This window comes from Pan troglodytes, chromosome 11 (genome assembly GCF_028858775.2).
Source record: "Pan troglodytes isolate AG18354 chromosome 11, NHGRI_mPanTro3-v2.0_pri, whole genome shotgun sequence".
Lineage (NCBI taxonomy): Eukaryota > Metazoa > Chordata > Mammalia > Primates > Hominidae > Pan > Pan troglodytes.
In genome coordinates, this window is record NC_072409.2 from 33,763,307 (window position 1) to 33,772,794 (window position 9,488).

The window sequence follows — 9,488 nt, forward strand, 5'->3', positions numbered from 1 at the left end:
AGTTGTGAGCCACCACACCTGGCCTGAAACACTGTTGAAGAGAATGCTGTCTCAACTGGGCTTATTGCTAGTTGTGTGTATTCCCTGTAACATCATACAAGACACAACCTTCAAAAGAAAAATGCCTGTTTAAAAAAGTTGAATACACAAATTGCACTGGTCCAAATTATCAACGTGTTAATTGTGGAGATTACAAAGACCAGTAACTCTACTTCTAATGACCTTTCAATAAAGCAGGATATACAAACAACACACAAATAGAAAATAAATCTTCGTATTATAAATATTATGAAAGATTGCTAAACAAATGCAATTTAGTTAAAATGATAAGTAGGAGCTTCAAGGCAGAGGAGGCTTTTGAGGAGGGTCTTGGATTGTGATAGATTAGAGAGATTTTGATTTTAGATAAAGACAATGGCATGAACAAAGATGCAGAGGCAGCAGTGATTGGCAAGGCTTATTCCAGTAATGGTAACTAAGCTTGCTTAGCTTCAATGTGTGAAAGGCAATCATGCCTTCATTCATTCAACAAAGAACTATAATGAACATCTATTTCCTGAGAACTCCACTTTACGTCTTTAAATTTTATGTTCCTGGTGAACTACAGAGTTGGGATTTTTATCCATCTCTTCCTGATTTCTAAAATGTGTGCTTTCAACTACATCCCTCTGAATAAATAGTATACAATATATAATACAAATTATAAAAGAGGCTCAAAGAAGCATATAGAAACACTGAAGTAGGAGAAGTGATTTTTTCCTGGAGGGTTTAGTAAAGGCTTCACAGAAGAGGTGACATTTGAGTTTAGCGACAGTGTGACAGAAAAAACCCTTGATTTGGGAATATTAATGTTCAACTCTTCTCAAAATCCATCTATTAAAAGAGCAGGAGCTTCCAGTTATTGATCTTTATAATCTTCAAAAGAATTAAAAATGTGAGATACAATCAATATATATCCTAGCTCACTGACATGAGCCTCAATACTTAAAGTCTGTTTTTTCCTTTGTTTTAAAACTTACCATCCCCTGAACTCCTGGTCCAAGGAAGAGAGATCTTATTTTACCTGATAAAAGATATTGACATCAAAAGAATACTATCATATGAAATGAAAGCAAGAGAGAGGGAGGGAAAAAAAAAAAAAAAAGCAAAGCTGGAAAATGGAGAGATGCTCCAAAACAGCTGGGGGATATGATGCCAGTGGATAAAAGAAAAAGTAATTCTTATCAGTGTTACTGTGGTAGGAAATATTTGGATTCCTTCCATGGTTTTTAAGAAAGTTAAGTAGCGGTTGAAAATTATTTTGATTGCTTGACTGTTTCGTTTTTGAGAATGAGCCATGGAAATTTCAGCTTTGTAAGCATGTAATAATAACACTAATAATACTGTTAATCATGAAAGACATCTATTAAAGTCTTAGGCAATGCATTGGGTTCTGTATTTAGTGGGTTCTCTATCTAGTTATTTGTTGAAAATGCTCAATTTATAAGTGCTATAGCATGTTGAATGGTTTAATGGAACACATCTCAGATCATGGAAAACAGAGAAAGCACCCCCAAAGCTCCTCAGAGTTAATAGATATATACTATTTTAAGACTGCATATTGATTTTGTTTCAAATATCATGTATTATGTATACCTTTAACCAATATTATATTGCTTGAAGTTGCACCTTCTTCATTCTCCATGCTAAATATTCCATTATTCTACTTGTGATAAACATTTATATTTTTCTAGTGTTTGTATAAGGTATGAATAGTGCTTTTATTAACATACTTATATGCATCTTTGGTGTAAATTTGTATATAATCACTCTATTGAATATATAGTTTAGAAAGAATTCTGAGTTATAGGGTATGCAAATACTTAGCTTCATACACATCTCCAGTTCTATAAAGTATTGGTACCAATTTAAACTCCCACCAGCAGTATGTAAGAACTTAAGTTGCTTTACATCTTTGGAAACACTTGGTATTATCTCTGTTTTTCATTTTAGCTGTTGTGGTGGGAGTGGTAGCATATTATTTTATTTTTTATTTCCCTGAAGTTAAGCATTTTTCATACATTCATTGCATATTCAAATATCCTTATTTGATGAAATGTACATTCACTTTTTTTTGGTCCATTCTTCTACTAGGTTGTCTTTTTAAAATGGATTTTAAATGATTTTTCATATCTTATTTATATGAATCCTTTGTTAAAAATATTTATTTAAAAAATATTTTTCCTTTCTGTTTATGTTCTTAATGATGACATCTAATGAATAGAAGTTATTAATTTAAATATAATTAGACCAATTCACAATCTTTTCTTTGTGGTTATTCTTCTATATATTCTTCTAAAAGAATACTTCTACATATTATTCTAAAAGATGTATTGTTCCATTTTTCATATCTAAATCTGTAATCAATCTTGATTTGATTTTTGTGTATAAAGTAGGGGCCAAGATTAAATTTTTTCTTTTTGGATATTCAGTTGATCCCTTATTAGCTTCTTTAGTTGCACATTTTTATCTTAAAATATTATTAACAGATTAAGAAAATTGAGGCTTAAGTAATGGGCCCAAAATCATGCAGCTTTTATTTGACAGAGGCTTACCATGATCAGATTGATTTTTTGGAAAGATAACACAGACAAAATTGTGGAGAATAGACTGAGGTGCTAGCGATGGTGTTGAAAATGAAGGTAGAAAGGCCAACTGGGAGTACCTTGCAGTAATCAAATGGAGGCATAATGTGGAAATAGTACTAAGAATAGCTGGAGGGTAGTTAACAGATGTGAAAGATGTCTAGGAGTCCAACTTTATAAGTTTTGATAGTTTAGATTTGGTGGTGCCATTAATCAGTTAGGAATTGCAAGGGAAGTCAACAATATAACACTTGCATTCTGAGTGGTTAAAAATATGCCAGGTACTGGCCTTAATTCTGTAATCACAATGATTAACAAGAGCAAGATGGTGCTTATTCTTAAGGTGCTTGCTGTTTGGCCAGGCACAGATAATTAAACACGTGATTGCAATAATGTGTGATAAGTGCTGTATTAAGGGAGATATAGGATGTTATCAGGGCACACAGGAGGGTTGCCTAACTCAGACTAGGGATCAGGAATGACATCTTCAGGAGATTCTGGGAGAAGGATAATAGCAATTAAGCAAGAAAAGGAAGAGTTCCCTACCCTCTGCATATGCTATGCTATTCTTTGTCCCTCAAAAATTCTCCATTTGCTCTTTCTTTTCTAGACAGAGAAGAGGGGGGTGGTGGGGGAAGGTGGTATATTCTAAAAATTAAAAGAAGCTCCATTTTGGTTGAACATGGGATAAAGAACAGTTGGGAGAGGTGAAATTTTGTGAAATATGAGGCTAAAGAGTTATTTAGGATCTAGATCTCAGACAACTTTGCAGTTCAGTTTAGGCATTTTGGAAATCATCAAAAGAACAGGGGGTAACATTTCTTTTCATAATAGGAAAGTAGCAGGAAGATAATGTAGTGTAAGTTAACATGGTGAGTGAAAGACATGTGTTTTACTTACTGCATTTAGATAAGATGCTACCATAAAATGCCCAGGAGAGAAATCTGGGATGAGGCTTATAGATTTGGATTCACCAGTTTATTGATGATGCATTGAAACCATAGAGTGAATGAGATTGCCCTAGGAGATAATCTGGAATTTTAGGTGGTAGTTGTTTTGTGGGGAGACATTAGTATCAGGTCAAAGTGTTCATGTCTTAGTTGGAAAGCCAAGGTAAGTTTTTGAATTGTGGTGATGATGAACACCATGAATTAGGAAGATTAATTTGGAAAAGGTAGCAGACTCTATAGAATTAAAAAAGTTTAGATTCTGTGAAAGCAAATAGATTACTGTAATCTCCAAGTTGAAAAGAATCTGGATAGTAGCAGAAAACAAAAAATAAGGGATGGCTTTTAGAATAAAAAAAGATCTGGATTCAGATTCCATCTCAAACACCAATGTTCACATTGTTTACCATTACCTAGAAGAGTGTAGGCTCTTATATATTTGTTCAATGAATGAATGAAATGACCTTTGCTAATTATAAGTCTAAAATACAGACTGAAATTCTAATTTTAGTTCTAAAAATAAACTCAAGTGGTAATTGTTTCAAAGAATACAACTAAAAACAAAAAGTAGAAAATATACACACAAAAGAACAGATTTTGGATTCATATAAGCAGTTTTTGACAGTAATAACTAGATTCCCTCAGAAGAGATGAGCTTCCCATTATTAGAGGTGTGCAAGAAAGATAGATAACAGCCTGTTAGGGATGTTTTGGAGGATATTTACGCATCAGGTGGTGAATTAGATGTTTTTAGTTCTACGAGACTTGATTGTTGTGTTAATTTAGCTTTAAACATTATTTGGTAAGTTAGAAACTTCTCTATCTTAGAAAAAAATGGTATTGGCATCCAGTAAATGCATGTGAAATATAACAAATAATTGGAGTCAAAATTATTATTTTTGGAGACGATATGCTTTGGTTGATAATAGCAAGGCAGTACGCATTGATTGATAATATGTTCTGAAGGTTTGTCTAAAGAGATTTTCTTTTACCACCAAACATTTCACTGGATAGGTAAAGATGTTTCAAGGATCTTTTTCTTATGACATATCTGTTATTCCTGAAGCGGATAACAAATACATGTGAAAAGGTGCTGGATTCTAGTATTTCTAAATCACTGGCGTGATAGAGGATATGCACTTTTTTTCCCTATAGTTCTAAGAGTAGAAACTGCCATCCATTTAGAGGGTAGACTCACTCTTCTGGAAAGAGCCATACTTTTAAAGATAAATACTTTGAAGTTATGTACCTATATATTTTTATTGGGTTAACCCCAATGCTTGTAAAAGGAGGAAACGAAGAGGACTCAGCAACACGGTGGCTGGCCAGGAACTGAAGAGGGAAATGGCGTTGAGAGGCCCTTGTGAGGTAGCATGTCTAGTAGATATTAGCAGCAGTGATATTCAGTATTAAAATCTTTACGGCATCACTTTATCTTATTTTCAGGCCAAGTAGTGTGTTAAAAACGACAGTCCCTGGAATGTATGTAAATTTGTTTTTTTTTACACGGAGTTTCGTTCTTGTTGCCCAGGATGGAGTGCAATGGCGCGATCTCGGCTCACTGCAAACTCGTCTTCCGGGTTCAAGCGATTCTCCTGCCTCAGCCACCCGAGTAGCTAGGATTACAGGCGCCCACCACCACTCCCAGCTAATTTTTTGTATTTTTTGGTAGAGACGGGGTTTCACCATGTTGGCCAGGCTGCTCTTGAACTCCTGACCTCAGGTGATCCGCCCGCCTCGGCCTCCCAAATTGCTGGGATTGCAGGCGTGAGCCACTGTGCCTGACCTGTAAATGTTTTTAAAGGTACTTGTATATACTCTTTGTGCAGCAAAATGGACTGTAAAGAACTTATTAATAAATAAGATGAGAAAGTAATTATAAGATTTTCAGAGAAAAATGAGAGAGAAGCACGGAATATCAATCAGGCTGGAGAAAAAAATAACCAACAACTAGGAAAATATAAAAGTCCTAAGCAATATTTTGCAAGGAGTATAAACTATGTGCATTCATGAAAAATAAAGGCTAGATTATCACAATTGGGCTACTAAAGGAAGGGGTAACACCTGAATACAGAAGACTTTGAGACCACTTGTGGTACTCTGTTTGTTGAAAAAAACGTACCTTAAAGTTTATTTCCGCCGGGCGCGGTGGCTCACGCCTGTAATCCCAGCCCTTTGGGAGGCCGAGGCGGGCGGATCACGAGGTCAGGAGATGGAGACCATCCTGGCTAACACGGTGAAAACCCGTCTCTACTAAAAATACAAAAAAAAAATTAGCCCGGCGTGGCGGTGGGGGCCTGTAGTCCCAGCTACTCCGGAGGCTGAGGCAGGAGAATGGCGTGAACCTGGCAGGCGGAGCTTGCAGTGAGCCAAGATTGCGCCACTGCACTCCAGCCTGGGCGACAGAGCGAGACTCCATCTCAAAAAAAAAAAAAAAAAAAAAAAAAAGTTTATTTCATAATAGTTGTTTTTTATAGCTCCTGAGTGTCTTATTATTTTTTATGTTATTTTATTTTTCTCTTTAAAATATTTTATTACCAATTCAGGGGTACATGTGCAGGTTTATTTTGTGGGTATATTGTGTATTGTTGGGGTTTGGGGCTTCTAGTGAACCCATCACCCACATAGTGAACATAGTACCCAATAGGTAGTTTTTTAACCATCATCCCTTCCCATCCTTCCCCCTTTTGGAGTCCCCAGTGTCTGTTTTTCCCATCTTTATGTCCATGTATACCCATTGTTTAGCTCCCACTTAATAAGTGAGAACATGTGGTATTTGATTTTCTGCTTCTGAGTTATTTCACTTAGGACAGTGGTCTTCAGTTCCATCAATGTTTCTGTGAAGGACATGCTTTTATTCTTTTTTATGGCTTTCATTCTTTTCCATGGTGTATATGTGGCACATTTTCTGTATCCAATTGACTGTTAACAGACACTTGATTCCATGAATTTGCTATTGTAAATAGTGCAGTGATATACATATGAGTGCAAGTGTCTTTTTGATACAACTGGATTGCTGAGTTGAATGGTAGTTCCATTTTTAGTTCGTTGAAAAATCACCATCTGTTTTCCATAGGGGTTGAACTAATTTATGTTCCCTTTTCTCTGCACCCTCACCAACATCTCTTATATTTTGACCTTTTAATAATAGCCATTCTGACTGATGTGAGATGGTATCTTATTGTGGTTTTAATATGTATTTTTCTGATGATTAGTGATGTTGATTTTTTTTTCCTGTGTTTGTTGGCCACTTGTATAACTTCTTTTGCGAAATGTCTGTTCATGTCCTTTGCTCATGAAAAAATTTTTTTTCTTATTGATTTGCTTAAGTTCCTTATAGATTCTAGCTACTAGTCCTTTATCAAATGCATAGTTTGCAAATATCTCCCATTCTGTAGGTTTTCTGTTTACTCTGTTGATTGTTTCTTCGGCTGTGAAGAAGTTATTTAGTTTAATTATGCCCTATTTGTCTATTTATGTTTTTGTTGCATTTACTTTTGAGGTGCTAAACAAAAATTCTTTGCCTAGGCAAATGTCCAAGAGAGATTTTCCCCTAGGTTTTCTTCTAGAATTTTCACAGTTTTCAGTAGTACATTTAAATTTTTAATAGATCTGGAGTTAATTTTTGTATATGGTGAGAGGTAGGGATCCAGTTTTATTCTTCTGCATATGGCTAGCCAGTTTTCCCAGCACCATTTATTGAATAGGGTTTGCTTTCTCCCTTGTTTATTTTTATCAATGTTATTGAAGATCAATTGGTTGTGGGTGTATGACTTTATTTATGAGTTCTTTATTCTGTTCCATTGGTCTGTGTGTCTATTTTAGTATCAGTACCATACTATTTTGATTATTCTAGCCTTATAGTATAAAGTTGGATAATGTGATGCCTCCAGGTTTTCTTTTTTGCTTAGGATTGCTTTGGCTATTTGGGCTCTTTTTAGGTTCTACATGAGTTTTAGAATTGTTTTGTCTAATTCTGTGAAAAATGACATTGGTAATTTGATAGAAATTGCATTGAATCTGTATATTGCTTTGGGCAATACAGTTAATTAATGATATTGATTCTTCCTATCCATGAGCATGGGATATTTTCCCATGTGTTTGTGTCATCTACAGTTTCTTTCACCAGTGTTTTGTAGTTCTCCTTGTAGAGGTCTTTCACTCCTTGGTTAAATATATTACTAGGTATTTAATTTTTTGTGTGGCAATTATAAATAAAATTGAGTTTTGATTTTGTTCTCAGCTTGAGTGTTGTTAGTGTATAAAAAGGAAATCAATTTTTTGTGCATGGATTTTGTATCCTGAAACTTTGCTGAAATTGTTTTTCATGTCTAAGAGTTTTTGGGAGGAATCTTCAGGGTTTTCTAGGTACAGTGTCATTTCATCAGTGAACAGAGGTCATTTGACCTTCTTTCATATTTGGATATATTTTCTTTCTTTTTTTTTCTTTTACCTCTGGATACATTTTATTTCTTTCTCTTGCCTGATTTCTCTGGCTAGGACTTCCAGTACTACATTGAATAAGAATGGTGAGAGTGGGCATCCTTATTTTGTTCTAGTTCTTAGGCGCAGTCCTCACCAGAGAAATGATGTTGGCTGTGGGTTTGTCATATATGGCTCTTATTATTTTGAGGTATGTTCCTTTGATGCCTAGTTTGTTGAGGGTGTTTATCATGAAGCGCTGTTGAGTTTTATTGAATGCTTTTTCTGCATCTATTGAGATGATTATGTGGATTTTGTGTTTAATTCTGTTTAAATGGTGAATCACATTTATTGATTTGTGTAGGTTGCACCATCCTTGCATCTCTGAAATGAAACCCATTTGATGATGGTGAATTATCTTATTGATGTGCTGCTGGATTCAGTTTGCTAGTATTTTGTTGAGGATTTTTGCATCTATGTTCATCAGAGATATTGGCCTGTAATTTGTTGTTGTTGTTCTGTCCTTTGCACATTTTCATATCAGGATGATACTGGTTTCATGGAATGAGTCAGGGAGGTATCCTCAATTTTTTTGAAAAGTTTTAGTAAAATTGGAACCAGCTCATTTTTGTTCATCTGGTAGAATTTGGCTGTGAATCCATCTGGTGCTGGGCTATTTTTGGTTTGGTAGATTTTTTATTACTGATTCAGTTTCATAACTTCTTATTGGTCTGTTCAGGATTTTAATTTCTTCCTGGTTCAGTCTTGGGAGGTTGTATGTTTCCAGGAATGTATCCATTTCCTCTTAGTTTTCTAGTTTGTGCACAGGGAGATGTTCATAGTAGTTTCTGAGGATCTTTTGTTAATTCTGTGGTATTCAATGTAATGTCACCTTTCTCATTTTTGATTGCGCTTATTAGAATTTTGTCTCTTTTTTTCTTCGGTTAACTTAGCTAGTGGCCTATCAACTTTGTTTATCCTTTCAAAGAACGAAATTTTAATTTTGTTGATCTTTCGTATGGTACTCTTGGTCACAATTTCATTTAGCTCTGCTCTGATTTTAGTTATTGCTTTTCTTCGGCTAGCTTTAGGATTAGTTTGTTCTTGTTTATCTAGTTCTTTTAGGTGCAGAGTTAGGCTGTTAATTTGAAATATTTCTATCTGCTCGATGTAGGTTTATACCACTATAAACTTTCCTTTTAACTCTGCTTATGCTATATCCCAGAGATTTTGGTATGTGCTGTCTCTATTTTCATATGTTTAAAAAAATTTTTTGATTTCTGCCTTAATTTTGTTGTTTACCTGAAAGTAATTCAGAAGGAAGTTGCTCAGTTTCCATATACTTGTGCAGTTTTTTTTTTTTTTTTTTGAGGTGGAGTTTCGCTTTTTTTGCCCAGGCTAGAGTGTAATGATGCAAACTCGGCTCACTGGAACCTCCATCTCCCAGGTTCAGACGATTCTCCTGCCCCAGCAGGAGCTGGGATTACAGGCACAT